The 17,117-nt window shown below is 34.5% G+C and overlaps 1 long non-coding RNA gene across 1 annotated transcript; it reads right to left on the reverse strand.

Annotated features, from left to right (window-relative positions):
- Nucleotides 1-2,643: 2,643 nt before the first annotated feature.
- LOC127703926 (uncharacterized) lies at nt 2,644-8,888 on the reverse strand. The gene is made up of 3 exons (XR_007983129.1): nt 8,597-8,888; nt 4,421-4,512; nt 2,644-2,676 (listed from the first exon to the last, which is right to left on the reverse strand). It is a non-coding gene; the product is annotated as an uncharacterized LOC127703926 (long non-coding RNA).
- Nucleotides 8,889-17,117: the final 8,229 nt, after the last annotated feature.

Raw genomic sequence — 17,117 nt, forward strand, 5'->3', positions numbered from 1 at the left:
AAAGCGATAACCAGTTCGACAAATATCGGATGCATATATATACACGACTAATTTTAATCGCATCTGTATAAAAAAACCCACATCCAATTAGTTTCAGATACATGCACATGTACCAATGATTCAATCAACAACCTTGTCATGTATATCATCTCAATTTCTCAAAGCCCCCCAAGGGTGACTGGGGAATAGAAATACGGTCACCATTGGTCTTCCTCCGACCGGCGGTAAAACCCTCGCTAAAGTGGGGCGTCCGTTTGGCTGTGCGGGATGTACAAGTTCGCAGTCACGTCCGGTCAGAATGGGGACGTTAAATCCGATGCCTCGTGTAAAGAGAGTGCCACGCTCTTTGCACGTTAAGAACCCTTGCAACAACTCTTTGAGGGGTCCGTAGGTGACCAGTTGCAAGGCTAAATTTCTGTCCCTATCCAATATACCCTCATTTCCCGTGGCAGTTTAAATTTCTCCGACCTTAATCCCGGAAGCCCCTATTACAGAACCTACCTATTGTATTTATTGTTAACTTGTTCTCGTCCTGAATATGCATGGAATATTTGCCACTGGACGTTAAGCAACCAACAATCAATCAATCAATTTCTCAACCTTATAGTTTATATTTAATTTTATACCATGAAGTTGGAAATAGTGACCTATTTTTTTCTGCTGCTCATTTCATATTAAATCCCTGCCTACCAGTGTTCACCAATACAAATGGACAGCCAAAAGTGCTTACATGACATTCAGCACAATCAATCAACTGTTTTTTCATTATCAAGTGCCATAATATTTTAAGGTTCATCTCAAACATGTCAAAATCAGAAAACTTATTTCCCATCACCTGCTGAGATTGGAGGCAACTGAATGGTATTTCTTTTCTGTCAGAATAAAAGAAATTCTATGTACCATATTTAATAAAAATACACAGAAATGACTAACTCAATCACAATTAATACATATATACACAATCCAAAAGTTTCAGGAAGTGTCAGGTGAATAATTTATGACATAGTGGACAGGACAAACTAGTCAGCATGGAAATTAAAATGATGTGTAAATGCTTATAAAACTACTGCCTACAAATATCATTGACAAGGGTACAATCAGTGGTTAATATTTACCTGAACCAGTCACAAGAGTAAAAAAAAAATTACTTAATTGTAAATCAAAACTTCATTGGCAATTATACCAGATCATCTTTTATTATATATCAAATTCTAGCTGTAATACAAAAATATGTGTGCAATTTCAAACTGAGAACAAAGCAATTTCTGTCTATTTTGGGGATGCTGTCTCATTGCCATACATGTATACCCAACATCTTTTGCTAAACATGCTAGATATAAGAATCTCTAAAACAGTAACTGTGAAAATATTCCATCACAAGTTTCCAAGTTTATATATCCTTCAAACATGTCAAAAAGACTCAGAATTTTCTGAGTAAATTTATTCCCAAGATAATTTCAATTATTGAACAATGTAAGGACAATTAAAAATGCGAGATTAATTATTGCAGTTTCAGAAAATCCTGGATACAAATAATACCATCATTTAAATAAATTTATATTTTTTTTTGCCAAACGTATACAATTGTATAACCTATTTTAATTTAGACAAGAAATGAAAAAAAATCTGATTTCTAAGTATAGACAAATATATAACATGTATAAGTATAGATAATATTTTTGTTCAAACATTCTGTGGCTGTTACAGAGGTCTTGCTCAGTATTGAAGGCCAACATCAATATGACTAAGTCACTTTAAGATGAACAACAACTGCAATTAAAACACTTTTTTATGCTTCTGAACTTATTGTATACCTTTATTTTGTGTTAACTGTTATGAAATGAAATGAAATTGAAATATAAATCATGATATAATATAATCTTCTTGTTCTCTGGTCATGCTGGTGGATAATATATAATATGACTATTTGTTCTCTGATGAAGAGTTGTTAATTTATTGGCAATCATATGTCATATTCTTAGTTTTATAATAACATGTAACTCCATTAGTGGTGCATCAGTGAATTGTATGCCTACATGTATATGATAGTATATCTCATGTATATCTAGGTAGGATTAATGTTTAAATCAATTACTATTTTTTCCCCGTAATTGCCATAAAAAAAAAAACACTCATACAAGTCTTATAAATGAATATCTCCTTCTTTACAGTTCAACTGAATATCATATGTCTATTTGTAGATCTCTCACTTGGTCAGATACAAATGTATTGCAGATTTTTCAAATATTTCATGAAAGAAACGACAAATTACATCCATGAAATATAATTTTGTTAAATGAAATCCTTTTTTGAAACTCCAATTGTAAGAAAATTCACAAATCTCCAAACTGTCCGTATTTAGTATTCATTTTAACTGAGGTAAAAGCTCTTTAAGATGGTAAACATCAACTTCAGTGATACATGATGATGAAAAAGAAGCTAAATTGTCTAGTTAATTTTCCTCTGTCTCTCAGCATCAAAACACTAAATTCCAATTCATTTGGTCTTGAAACAGTCAATGCTTCTGCTTAGTACATATATGTACATTATATAGAATTGCTGTCTTTTTTCTACTTTTCATGGACATATTTGGTGGCTTTCTAAACAAATTTTAATCAGATCTGCTGTAATAGCCATGATGATTTATAAGGAACTTTCTACTGCAGGTCATCATCCCTGAAATATGAAAAAGCAAATATAATATATTAAATGAAATTTTCAACATGTGAAAAGTAATCAAAAGTTAGTGCAAACATATTTCTTCAAGAAGTTACTGTTAAAATGCTAACAAAATAATTTCCTTGTCCTTATTTAATAATGAAATTGAAAATGGAAATGGGGAATGTGTCAAAGAGACAACAACCCGACCATAGAGCAGACAACAGCTGAAGGCCACCAATGGGTCTTCAATGCAGCTAGAAACTCCTGCACCCGGAGGCGTCCTTCAGCTGGCCCCTAAACAAATATGTATACTAGTTCAGTGATAATGGACGTCATACTAAACTCCAAATTATACACAAGAAACTAAAATTAAAAATGATACAAGACTAACAAAGGCCAGAGGCTCCTGACTTGGGACAGGCGCAAAAAATGCGGCGGGGTTAAACATGTTTTTTGAGATCTCAACCCTCCCCCTATACCTCTACTGCCAATTTGGAAAAATAAACGTACAACAATAATGTCTTCATTCATCATTTGAACAAGGATTTAATTTTCTACACACATTTTAATAAGGTGCACTACATGTACTTTATAAAACTTCAAGTTAAATGAAAAATAAACTGTTATCACATAGATATGTCTGGCCTTTTTGTAATTTTGATAATGCAAATGTTGAAATTAAAATAGCAATACTTTAACATGTAAGTTATGCAAATATTCAAAGTCGATGAACCATGACTGAAGGTACATGGCTAAACAATCTCCATGGAATGAGATGTGCCAATGCTAATACAACTGCATACCAAATATCATTGACCTACCACCATGAACTAGACCTAATCACAAACCAATACATTGTTGACGCCGCCGTCGCCAGCATACCTATGTCTCGCTTTTTGACTCCGTCAAGGCGAGACAGAAACCCAGATGTGCCTATAAGATGTATTCTGTAATTAATATTCAAATTGATGTATTTATGTTAATTTACTTTGTTTTGTATCTCCTTTTAAGACAGGAATACTTCAATATCAATATCAGTAATCCACAGCTAAAACAATTTTGCTAGCAAGTTCAGTATATTATTGTATTAATATCTGTCATGTCTGTGTAAATAAATTTTGTTGCTGGTACAGATACTTCATTAACATTGATTAAATTAAGAAATTATCATGATTATTGGGTACATTTATTTTTGCAATTTCTGAAGAATGGACAAAAATGTGAGATTTATAATTGCGATTTCAGAAAAATCTGCATACTTGTACAGTTATATGTATAGATTCCGGAATGTGAGTTCCTTTTATTGCGATATTCAAAGTTGCCTCATAAAAACATTGCAATAATTTCTGAGTTTACATCATACAATATTCTTACAATGTACATGATGTAAGAACAGAAATTTATTTGCACAAATTATAAAACAGGAAGAAAAGCCAGGCTCGCTAACATGTTTAACCCATCCACATTCTGTATGTACAATGTATGTTCCTGGAATTCAGTGGTTGTCGTTTGTTGCTGTGTTACATATTTCTTTTTCATTCATTTTTGATTACATAAATTAGACCATTAATTTTCTCCTTTGAAATGTTTTACATTTGTGATTTTGGGGCCTTTAATAGCCAAATATGCAGAATGGGCTTTACTCATTGTAGAAGGCCATTCAAAGACCCATAGTTGTTAATGTCTGTGTCATTTGGACTCTTGGGGAGAGTTGTCTCATTGTACAATAGTTAGCTGATATCAGGATAAAACAATTTACCTGTCTATAATAATAAAGCTCTCCAAATCAAACCATTACTTTATTTCATCAAAGCTGGAATGGCATACTGTATCTTGTAATTGACAGGGGAGCTAAAAAAAAAAAATAAGAGAAAGTAATTATTTAATTACATAAAGGTACTTTATTTAAAATAAGGAGCATAAACATATGTATAATGATTCATATAATTTTTAAAATAAAGAAATTACGTCTGCCACACAACCCTAATTTGATATCAGGATTTCCTCCATAGATATATAAATGCCTATTTTTTCTTGGATTTCTAGAATTGCTGCATCCTATGCTAAATAAAGAGCTGTGCTAAAAAAAAAGCCAGCCCCCACCCCCCCCCCCAAAAAAAAATCTAAAACAAAAAAGTGAATCTGTGAGCTACTAATATACCCCCATACCCTTAAAGTAAAAGGTTGTTGAGTGATGAATCTGAAAAAGCATCACACGGTACATCACACGGTATAGCTGACACATATAAACCCTGATGGCCTGAAACCAAATTTCAGAAATCCTTGTAATGTTCCTGAGAAAGATGCAAAGAAAAATATTCATGGGACAGACGGACGGACTGACTTGAGGATGTACAGACAGAAGTAAAACAGTATACCCACCAACACTTTTTAAAGACTAAAAGTGGGGTATAAAAATTAAAAAAAACCAAACTTGTGCACAGTGGCACAATTCATGAATAATTCTTATGAATACAATCCAATAACTGGAATAAGTAAAATTTAAAATATATTAAAAATCGTAAGGGAGCTTACGTTACATTTCAGCAAGTTTCATGAAAATGTGTTTAAGCGTTTTTGAGACATTGTCCAAAAAACGCGATAATTTCGACCCGTTAATATGAATAAAGTCCCTATACTCCAAAACCAGGTATCAAAAATATCTAATAGAAATGGAAAGGAAACTTATGTCAATAAATTTAAACAATTCACCAAAGTTTCATGAAGATTGGTGAAAGCTGTTTTGAGTAATCATCTGAATGATTCATCAGCAAGGCATTGCCCCAAATAAAAATACATTTCTTTCAAATATGTGTGATAGCTGTTATTTAATTTATGATTATCAATTTTTGTTTAATTTGTGTTCATGGTGTCTGGTTCATTTTAACCGTTACGCTAGTTGGTCCATAACACTTGTACATGTCGTAATTTTTTTTCTCAGCAGTTGGTGGTAGACTTACTTTAAGAGCAATAAGAATATAAGACCCCCCTTAATCTATGGGTTCCTACAGAGCTGTGGCCTTTTCCTTTTATAAATTGATTATGTGATTTGCGTACTTTAGTGATTCCACAAACTGGTCTGTTGTCACAGAATAAACGACTTTATTACAAATGGGGCTTTTTTCTGCCTCTCTGACTAGTGCTCTCCCAAAGAAAATTTTATAAATGGGTCCCTTCTGTTTACCGGGGATATATCTTCGAGTAATGGATTTAATTCCTGCCAACAGGGATACAGTTCAGATATTTTATGTAATACTCTATTTTTAGAACGATGATGCATGCAGTGTTCTATTCAATTTAAATACTGTTTTACTTATATATATATATATATGTAGGACTCTAAAGTGAGATGGGGACGCTGAAACGCGATGGTCACGCTAAAGTGAGATGGTTTGATACGCTAAAGTGCGATAGTCTGTGCCATTTAATGGAACACGCTATAGACTGATGCCGCGATACGCTAAAGTGCGTTTGTTCGCGAAAGTATTGACGTTTGCAACGTTAAATCGCATTATGACGCTACAAGCCGTTTGTACAAACAAATGCTGTGTCGGCGGGGACAAACATGATTCTGTCAGTATACTGGAAAAAAAAATACTTTCATAAACATAGACTGAAACTGACATTAGTAAGGGGAAGGTGTATATCATAAAAGAGAGAGAAAATGGCAAAATACACCAAGTGTCAAAGTATTTAATTCGTCCCATGTCATTTACTGGAAAAGCATATAGCTCTTCAACTGTTTCAGTACTTATACATCCTCGGATTTCAAATGTTTGGCATTGAGCATTCCTGATGAAGGTAAATCCAGAAAAGTGCTTCGGACGCATGAAATTATTAAACTTTTGTTTTCTATTTTTTACTTGCGTGAAATAAAAGCTACTTTTTAACTTTCTAATTGAATTATTTTGTCAAAACAATTTTTTAAAATATGGTTCGTCATGTCTGTAAAAGAGATGGATACTCGTCAACAAGACAGTAACATAACGACCAGAGGTGTAGTATCATAATATGATTGCCAATGCGACAAGTCGCTATCCAATGCTAATGTCATTAATGTAATTAACTATAGAATACCGTATGGCTAACCCTGCAGATAGTATTCTATAACGACCAAAGAGTATCAAAACGACCAGTGTATAACAATTCAAACGAGAAAGATAACGGACTGATTAATATACAAAATAAACAATAAACAAAAAAACAGATAAGAAGATGTGGTGTAATTGTCAACGAACAAATATCCACCAAACACCAAATATCGTTGATGTATGCACCTGTTAACGTTATGACCTTCAATGTGGAGCCTTGGCTTACGTCGCATAGAAAGCTATACAGGATCACGAAATGACTTGTGTAAAACAATTCAAAAGAGAATAACGACATGATTTAGAAACAATACAATAAACGAAAAACTAATATGAACACAGCAAAAAACAAAAACCATCGCCTGAATCCCATTCCTGTTACACCATCGCACTTTAGCGTGTCATCTGATCGCACTTTAGCGTAGATCATTGCACTTTAGCGTGACCATCGCACTTTAAGATATAAGACATATATATAAAAAGATTATGTCAAAGTGGGCAGTCTTGATGAGCAAACTACATATTAATTTGTATAATATTATTGTGTCATGAAAAGCTTCTTCAATTTTTTGCTGCGATTCCTTCCTAATAATGACGGTCATAGGAACATGAGGAAGGCGTCCCAGTTAATCATTCACAAAGCCTTTCAAGAAATTATAATATTATTTTGACTATGTATTAAAAATTGTTCTATTTAGCCAGCAATTTAAGTACATAAACTTGCAATTGGTTATATATATATTTCTGACTTGGTAATGATTTAAAAAATACTGGTTCACAGATAATAAGATAATTTATTCAAGGTGCACAGGCTTTTTCCAGAGAAAGACGCACTGTCCAGGATATTTCCAAATAATTACCCAGATACTCAGCCTTCTGTAGTCATTTTTAATGGACATAAAGATGTAATCATGTTGCTGTCACCTTTTAACTTCCTCAAAAGCTTAAGTTGCATCCGATTTCAAAAAATTATTATTTATAGTACATTTAAATTTGAATTGAAGTTCTTTATCACATACATGAACCATAAATATTCAATAGAATTGTAAAACTTTTTTGACAAGCATGAGAAATAAATTGTACAACAGGAAACATGGAAATAAATAAGGGGAAACATGTAGCACGCACATCGAACAAAACACGAGATACATGTATTGAGAGGTCAAACGTCAAAACACGAAAACAAGTGAAATAAAATATAAACACTGGGTAAATAGAAAACATTGCATAAAATTAACCCTTTACCGCCCTTTTAAAATAAAAGTTGATTTATACCAACAGCACTAAGCAGAAAATAATATAGTATGGACTTCACACTGATTAAATGGTGGGAGTAGAAATTGGAAAGAGGGGGGAGGTAGTCCAAATAATTATGACGTCTTGCAAGGTTTCCTTTTGAGCAAGTTTGTGTGCCCTGTGTTACAAATTAAGAGCTCCATGCTTTGAAAGTATGGTTCATGGCTCCAGCAATGTGGGTGCCGGAGAGAGGTGAACGGTGGAACGCCCCCCCCCCCCCCCCCCTTTTCCCCGAATGGCTAAACGAAAATTAGAAACTATTAAATTTCAGGATAAATGTTGAGAATGGGCTCTCGGTATAATGGAGGGATCTTGTTTCATTCGATATTCTGTTCATTTATTGACGGGATTCGATAAATTATTCAAATTTCAGATATCTGTTGCAGTCTAGTTTCGTTTTGACCACCATGACCACGTGTATATCATGCTTGCCAACACTGAACTCGTTTTTATCTATAAGTATACAGTTTTTTTGATTTCTGAAGCGAATGATTAACAAAACAAGCAACGTATGTTTCATAAATAATACATATTTGGAGGCTCACACTTACTTTTCTGGTTAGATTTTCACATAGAAGTGAAAATAATTTTCGCTGCAAGGTTCTTTCCATTCTGCAAACTACAAACATCTATTTGACGGCGATCGTCTACTGATTGGTTAATCTGCAAAAGGAGGCGGGGTCCACAAGCCGACAATCTCGTCAACAAAAACAGCTATTGCAACTGTTTGCCATAATAATTAAAGCACAAACATACAATATTCGTGTTTCGATAAACAAATTACATCATACGGATACCCGTTTTTAGTTAACAGGCATGTATGTAATTTGATTTCATACAGTTTCATCGATAGACAAAGCTTACGGAATCTTCGCCATTAATGAATATATGAATACATAATGAGGTCCTTACGGGGTTATCTGCCCCTGACAAAATCTTATCGAAATTGCCTTAACATCGCTGCGCGCTTTCTGAAATTTCATTTCCAAGAATACCTAACAAATATGACAAAACACTCTTATCTCGAAGAGTTAACCATTTTAGTATGCTGAAGTTTGACATTGCAATCATGTCCTTATAAAGCAGTGAAAATGATTCAGCGTCTGCTGAAATATTCTTCTTTTGTTTTCTGCCTATGCAGTTGCATAGTACAGTCATTGTTTCCGGTGGCATCATGTCCAACAATTTAAAAAGCAGACTTTCAATTTGACTCTTTGGTGTATTCAAAATTAGAACTTTCAAACTACCAGCATCAATATGTGGTTATATATTTTCTGTTTCAAATATGTTGCTGTCAAACTTGTTCTCTTATTCACCCCCCTCTATCAGGTCTATTAAATAACTGCCAAAAGGTTCTGCAACGTAAGGATCTTTCGATTCAAAAGTGGATTGACCAAAGTGATCTTTCATTTCAGTTGCACTGTTTTGAATGAGTTGATTATCATTTGTTGTGGTTTTCTTTTTATTTACAGGACCAATTAGGGATAAGTTATCCGCTCCAATCAAACCGCTTGAAGTTATCGGCTCTGTTGGTAAATTTGACACGGGCAGTTCAAACGTTTTCAAAGAACTCCATAAACTTACTTCTTGAGATGGATCATCAGATATATAGGTCTGGTAAGCAAAATCGGTATCATTTGACTGATTTATCCTGTTGCTGTGATTATTAAGTCTAGACTCTTACTGCTTGGGGTGCTAACCACGTTTCTTCTGGTATCAATGATAAGCTTTTCAGATTTTTAGGTACATCAGCGGCTGGATAAAATGATTCAACATCTGTCCAATGACTTTCATTCTGAGATATAGCATCAGGTATAATGGTCTGGTAAGCAAAATTAACATCATTTTTTGTCTGATAAGATTGTTGTTCTACTGGACTGCTTGTTATGTCATCATTTTTGTTGCATATTGATTTTATCCTGGTTTCTACTGGATCGAATAAAGCATCCTGTGTTTTCCGTTTTTTAGGACGACCTCTGTTTGGAAATTTTCTTGAATTACATATTTCACATTCTTCAGAATGTGGTACAAATGTTTTATGACTAAAATTAAGTTCTGAATTAATGTCTTTTTGTGTCTCTATATCTATACAAATTGCGAGAACAATTGTTACATATGAATTGTGGATGAACTTGTTCAGTTTCATTTTTAACATCTATTCTCATTAAAACAAAGATTTCTTCAGCAAATTTTATTTTATGGTAACGTTTTCTTTGGTTTATGCTTCCATTACATAGGCGACAGATATCTTTCAATATTTTCATGTGATATTTTTCAACAGCAGACATTGCAAATGTTTCTTAGTAGTACAAATGTAGCTAATGTAATAAATTGTCATTCTGATCAGCAAGAAGTGATAAAAAAAGTGGATTCAGGAAATTCATCTGAAAACAAAGTTGTAAACTTAAGGAAACACTCTGCACATTATAATGTTAAAAAACTGCATAATATGAAAAAATGTTTAAAAAGTTTTTAATGCAGCTGAATAAGGTAACTACTTCTTGAGCATGTTGTGAGTTACAGAATAAGGATTTCTCATGTTATTTACACTTTTTCAAATCTGATGTCTCATGTAATTTTTGACATGTGATCTGAAATCAATTTAGTAAACAAACGGGGAAAAAAGAGTTACTCTTTCAAAATCTAAATCAAATAACCTTCAGTTAAGCTTCTTTTGACCTTATGGTATATGGTTTTCTTTTATTTTTTTGTGCAGAACTTTAAAGATTTGATTTCAAACAGTCACTGACAGTTTTAAACACTTTTTTAACACAAATATATATTTATTGACTTAACATTGTGGCCTAAAATTCAAAAGGAATTCTCTACTCTTCTAACTACAATCAATTATTTAAGTCATGTTCATGTAAGTGTTGGAGTATGCATTTTAAAAATAAAACAAGCATTCTAAGAGTATTGCATAGCAATGCACAGTCCCCTACCAGTTAAGAATTCGTTGACCTAGGACAAAATGCTAATTTGATTTATAACTTGTTATGGTGTAAAATATATATCAAATATAAAGTCAATATCTTCAAACATGACAAGGGGACTGGGGATTAGAAGTATGGTCACCATTGGTCTTCCTCCGACCGGCAGTAAAACCCTTGCTAAAGTGGGGCGTCCGTTTGGCTGTGCGGGATGTAAAAATTTGCAGCCACGTCCGGTCAGAATGGGGACGTTAAATCCGATGCCTCGTGTAAAGAGAATGCCACGCTCTTTGCACGTTAAGAACCCTTGCAACAACTCTTTGAGGGGTCCGTAGGTGACCTGTTGCAAGGCTAAATTTCTGTCCCTATCCAATTTACCCTAATTTCCCGTGGCAGTCTAAATTTCTCCGGCCTTAATCCCTGACGCCGCTATTACAGAACCTACCTATTGTATTTATTGTTAATTTGTTCTCGTCCTGAATATGCATGAAATATTTGCCACTGGACGTTAAGCAACCAACAATCAATCAATCAATCAAACATGACAAAAAAGTGTGGAAAACTGATTATTTGAGTGAATTTTCTTAGTCCAAGGCCCAAAATCATCAGACCAGAACACACTTGAAACTTGATCTGCAACTTGTCATAATGAAAATATCAAATCAATATCTACAAGCACAAAGAAAAAAAGTGTGGTAAACTGATTGGCCTGACTGACTGATGGACAGACAGACCGACGGAGTGCACACCTAAGGTCCCCCTCGATTGTCGGTAGGGGGACTTATAAACATTAATCTATTTTTACCTCTCTTGTACTTCTTAATATTGAGATATTATAACTGGAATTAGGGGTTTGTGGTCTCAATTACCAAAGGAAATTTGGCACAGACTAAGTTAAGATATGTAAAACAAGAAAGCAAGGATACAATTAGCTCTTCGCAGCAAAATTGTAATACATTAAAACCCAGCTCAGGGTGTTAGTCTATTTAGAAGCAGAATCAGAAAAAATATCTCATTATTGTCGAGTCCTACATGTCCTAACTATGCCACTGGGCATTAAAAACCATCAATCATGTCGATTCATCAATTCTTTTATTTTAACTTACCATTTGTATCTTCTCTCATGATACAAACTAAAAATGTCAATTTCATTTTTTTTTTTTTTTTTATCAAAATCAGATGTTATTAAAGGATAAGAATTGGTTTGAAATTTGTATTACCATTGATAACACAGTCAAGTACAAAATATCACAGTCATTGACAGTGTTCTAGTATAAAGAACATACATGTAAGCACAAGGAGGATTTTACTTGTTTAAGTTTTTTTTTATCCATACTATTTCATAAATAGGTAAGTCATGCTAGTCATGACATAACTTTCTGTTCATTTTTTTTTAATTTCACTGATCTTGAAAGAACTTATCGATTATGTAATATACATGATATATATACATGTACGTATATTTGTTAAACATAGAGTAAATTATATATATACAATGTACAACGAGTTCTGATTGCCAATAAGAAATTTATATTTTCCTCTATGCTGGTTTCCCCCAAGGGTGACTGGGGAATAGAAGTATGGTCACCATTGGTCTTCCTCCGACCAGCAGTAAAACCCTTGCTAAAGTGGGGCGTCCGTTTGGCTGTGCGGGATGTACAAATTTGCAGCCACGTCCGGTCAGAATGGGGACGTTAAATCCGATGCCTCGTGTAAAGAGAGTGCCACGCTCTTTGCACGTTAAGAACCCTTGCAACAACTCTTTGAGGGGTCCGTAGGTGACCTGTTGCAAGGCTAAATTTCTGTCCCTATCCAGTATACCTTCATTTCCCGTGGCAGTCGAAATTTCTCCAACCTTAATCCCGGACGCCCCTCTTACAAAACCTACCTATTGTTAATTTGTTCTCGTTCTGTTTATGCATGAAATATTTGCCACTGGACGTTAAGCAACCAACAATCAATCAATCAATCCATGCTGGTTCAGCACATCTCTACATGAGAGTTTTCACTTTTATCTTTACATAATAAAAAGACATTTGAATATGCACAGCTGCTAAGTAAATTCCTTTAGAAGACTAGTCCTTCGATATTAGTTGTTCATCATTAAGTATATATACTTAAAATAATTGGTGTTCATGGTGTAGATAAATGCACAAGACTGGTGAAACATTCTAATTGACCTGAAAAACTTGTAATTTTTTTTTACTCAATACTTATACTTGAATTATTGAAGATAGTATTAACTTTCCTTTCATACATTGTTCATATGACTGTCAGGACCTGTTTCTTGACTAGTTCAATAAGTCTGATCAGTGATTTGCATTTCAGAAAAATTATATATTCATTAAGCATCACCTTGAAATAATTGGAATAGATAAATGCCCAAGACTGTTGATAAAATTGAGAATGGAAATCCTGCACCTGAAGGTAAGCATAAGCTGACCCCTAAATAAAAATGACCCCCAAGGGTGACTGGGGAATAGAAGTATGGTCACCATTGGTCTTCCTCCGACCGGCAGTAAAACCCTTGCTAAAGTGGGGCGTCCGTTTGGCTGTGCGGGATGTACAAATTTGCAGCCACGTCCGGTCAGAATGGGGACGTTAAATCTGATGCCTCGTGTTTAGATAGTGCTACGCTCTTTGCACGTTAAGAACCCTTGCAACAACTCTTTGAGGGGTCCGTAGGTGACCTGTTGCAAGGCTAAATTTCCGTCTCTATCCAATATACCCTCATTTCCCGTGGCAGTCTAAATTTCTCCGACCTTTATCCCGGACGCCCCTATTACAGAGCCTACCTTTTGTATTTATTGTTAATTTGTTCTCGTAAAGAGTTTGAAGAGACGTGATAAATGATTGATTGTTGGTTGCTTAACGTCCAGTGGCAAATATTTTATGCATGTTCAGGACGTGAACAGGTTAACAATAGACTTGTAATCGAGGCCATGCGGGATGATGGTCGGGGAAATTTGAACTGCCACTGGAAAATGAGGGTATACTGGATAGGGACAGAAATTTTGCCTCGCAACAGGCCACCTACGGACCCCTCAAAGAGTTGTTGCAAGGGTTCTTAACGTGCAAAGAGAGTAGCACTCTCTTTACACGAGGCATCGGATTTAACGTCCCTATTCTGACCGGACGTGGCTGCAAACTTGATACATCCCGCACAGCCAAACGGACGCCCCACTTTGGCAAGCGTTTTACTGCCGGTCGGAAGAAGACCAAGTGACCATATTTCTATTCCCCAGTCACCTTTAGGGGGAAGAGACGTGATGTATTACCGCTTCTGTGTCGCGAGAACCAGACTTTGCACCAGGGATTCAACATGGAAATGAGTGCAGTGTCCCAGATGTCTTGGATATTCTAGTGGACAGTAATGAGTTCAAGTTATTTAATTTGGGGTGATAACAAATGAGTCTCTGGCAAGTTTGTATTTGAATTTAATTTTTTGAGGAAACGTTTTATATATACGAAATACACGATCGTTATTTTTATTTTACCAATTACCTCTTTGACGGAAAAACGATATAATGTGTATATAGAGATTATCACTATTTTTGTCGAGCCTGCGACTTTTGTCGCAGAAAGCTCGACATAGGGATAGCGATCCGGCGGCGGCGGCGGCGTTAGCTAACTTCTTAAAAGCTTTATATTTTAGAAGGTGGAAGGTCTGGATGCTTCATACTTTGTATATGGATGCCTCATGTTACGAAGTTTCCGTCAGTCACATGTCCAATGTCCTTGACCTCATTTTCATGGTTCAGTGACTACTTGAAAACAAAGTTAAGATTTTTTGTAATGTTAGATTCTCTCTTATTATAAGTAATAAGATAACTATATTTGGTATGTGCGTACCTTGCAAGGTCCTCATGCCCGTCAGACAGTTTTCACTTGACCTCGACCTCATTTCATGGATCAGTGAACAAGGTTAAGTTTTGGTGGTCAAGTCCATATCTCAGATACTATAAGCAATAGGTCTAGTATATTCGGTGTATGGAAGGACTGTAAGGTGTACATGTCCAACTGGCAGGTGTCATCTGACCTTGGCCTCATTTTCATGTTTCAGTGGTTATAGTTAAGTTTTTGTTTTTTGGTCTGTATTTCTTATACTGTATGCCATAGGTCTACTATATTTGGTGTATGGAATGATTGTAAGGTGTACATGTCTAGCGGGCAGGTGTCATCTGACCTTGACCTTATTTTCATGGTTCAGTGGTCAAAGTTAAGTTTTTGAGTTTTGGTCTTTTTTTCTAATACTATGTGCAATAGTTCAACTATATTTGGTATGTGCGTACCTTGCAAGGTCCTCATGCCCTTCAGACAGTTTTCACTTGACCTCGACCTCATTTCATGGATCAATGAACAAGGTTAAGTTTTGGTGGTCAAGTCCATATCTCAGATACTATAAGCAATAGGTCTAGTATATTTGGTGTATGGAAGGACTGTAAGGTGTACATGTCCAACTGACAGGTGTCATCTGACCTTGACCTCATTTTCATGGTTCAGTGGTTATAGTTAAGTTTTTGTGTTTTGGTCTGTTTTTCTTATACTATATGCAATAGTTCAACTATATTTGGTGTATGGAAATATTTTATGATCTATTTGGCAGTCACGCAGGTTTTATTTGACCTTGACCTCATTTTCAAGGTTCATTGCTCAGTGTTAAGTTTTTGTGTTTTGGTCTGTTTTTCTTAAACTATAAGCAATAGGTCAACTCTATTTGTTGTATGGAAGAATTGTTAGCTGAACATGCCTGCCTAGCATGGTTCATCTGACCTTGATCTCATTTTCATGGTTCATTGGTCAATGTTTAGTTTACTTGGTTAATGTTAAGTTTATGTGACAGTTGTAATAAAGCTTTATATTTAGGACTATCAACATAATATCAATGATTAGTAAAGAAGGCGAGACATTTCAGCGTGTGCACTCTTGTTGTTTATACTGTGTTAATACAGGAGTGAAGGAAGGTCAGTTTTACATTGTAAGTATGGCTTGTTTTCCTTTAAATTGCAACTTTAATTCTTTCTTTTATTCATCCTTGAAAGACGTAAAAAAACACGATGTCGTTATCGTGTTCTTTTCTATTAACATAAAGAAATCGTAATTGTGTTATAGATGAAATTTTGAAATACTTGGATCATTATTCTTTAATAGCAGAAGGTTTGACAGAAGTGCGACAGGTCTTGTAAGAAAGGTTGGAGAAGAAATATCACCAATCAAAGGAATTATGGGAATATTAAATATATTTTCATAATTATAAATGGTGTTCTCAGCTATTTTCGTACTTCACCTTGATATTTTTTTAACTTTGTTTCTTCCTGTAATTGTTTTATTTTAATCACATGATGACATAAAATGTACATCATACAAGTATTCCATACATGTATGTGGTACTTATCTATGACTATGGCGATCATATACTGAAGTTATATTTTTCGGTCAACTATTTGTACATCTTTCAAGTCTTTGAAAACAATAATAACTGTTTAACTCACTTTAATAAAGGAGAGGTCAAGGTAAACTTAAGCCATAGATGATACATGTATTTACAAACAAAACAATTGATTAACACCGTTGTAAATACAAGGTGGCTAGGGCGTCTTAATTAAAATTGATTGAATTTTTTAATAATTTGTCAAAATGAAGTATTTATCATGCTTTTTTCAAAAATATAATAAAAAGTATGGGTCACCGGACTTTTTTTCCTGCTACAGGTAGTGCAAAATTGTCAGATTTTGTATAGATAATACATGCAAAATCAAATTTTGGGTGATAAAAAGAAAACTACCAGATAGAATTTTAAGATATAATGTGAGAAGATAGCTCTTATAACATGCTTTCGGATAAGAAAAAGAAAAAATGGGGTCACCGAACTTGTTTTCTTGCTACAGATTAAAATAGGTAAATTCACAACACTTTCTATTGTAAAAATGACTTTATCGGAGTTATCTCCCCTTATTTTGCAAAGTTGAAAAAAAATTAATCAAACACAAATAAGGTGTTTTTGAGAAATTACAGCAATACTTATGATAAAACATACAATTTTCTATAATTATATCAAAAGTCTTACACATAAATTGCATACTACTCTCAAGATTTGCACATTTAATCAAAGATCTAGACCAACGTTATCTGCTACTTCAGA

The sequence above is a fragment of the Mytilus californianus genome, unplaced genomic scaffold (assembly GCF_021869535.1).
Source record: "Mytilus californianus isolate M0D057914Y unplaced genomic scaffold, xbMytCali1.0.p SCAF_56, whole genome shotgun sequence".
Taxonomy (NCBI): domain Eukaryota; kingdom Metazoa; phylum Mollusca; class Bivalvia; order Mytilida; family Mytilidae; genus Mytilus; species Mytilus californianus.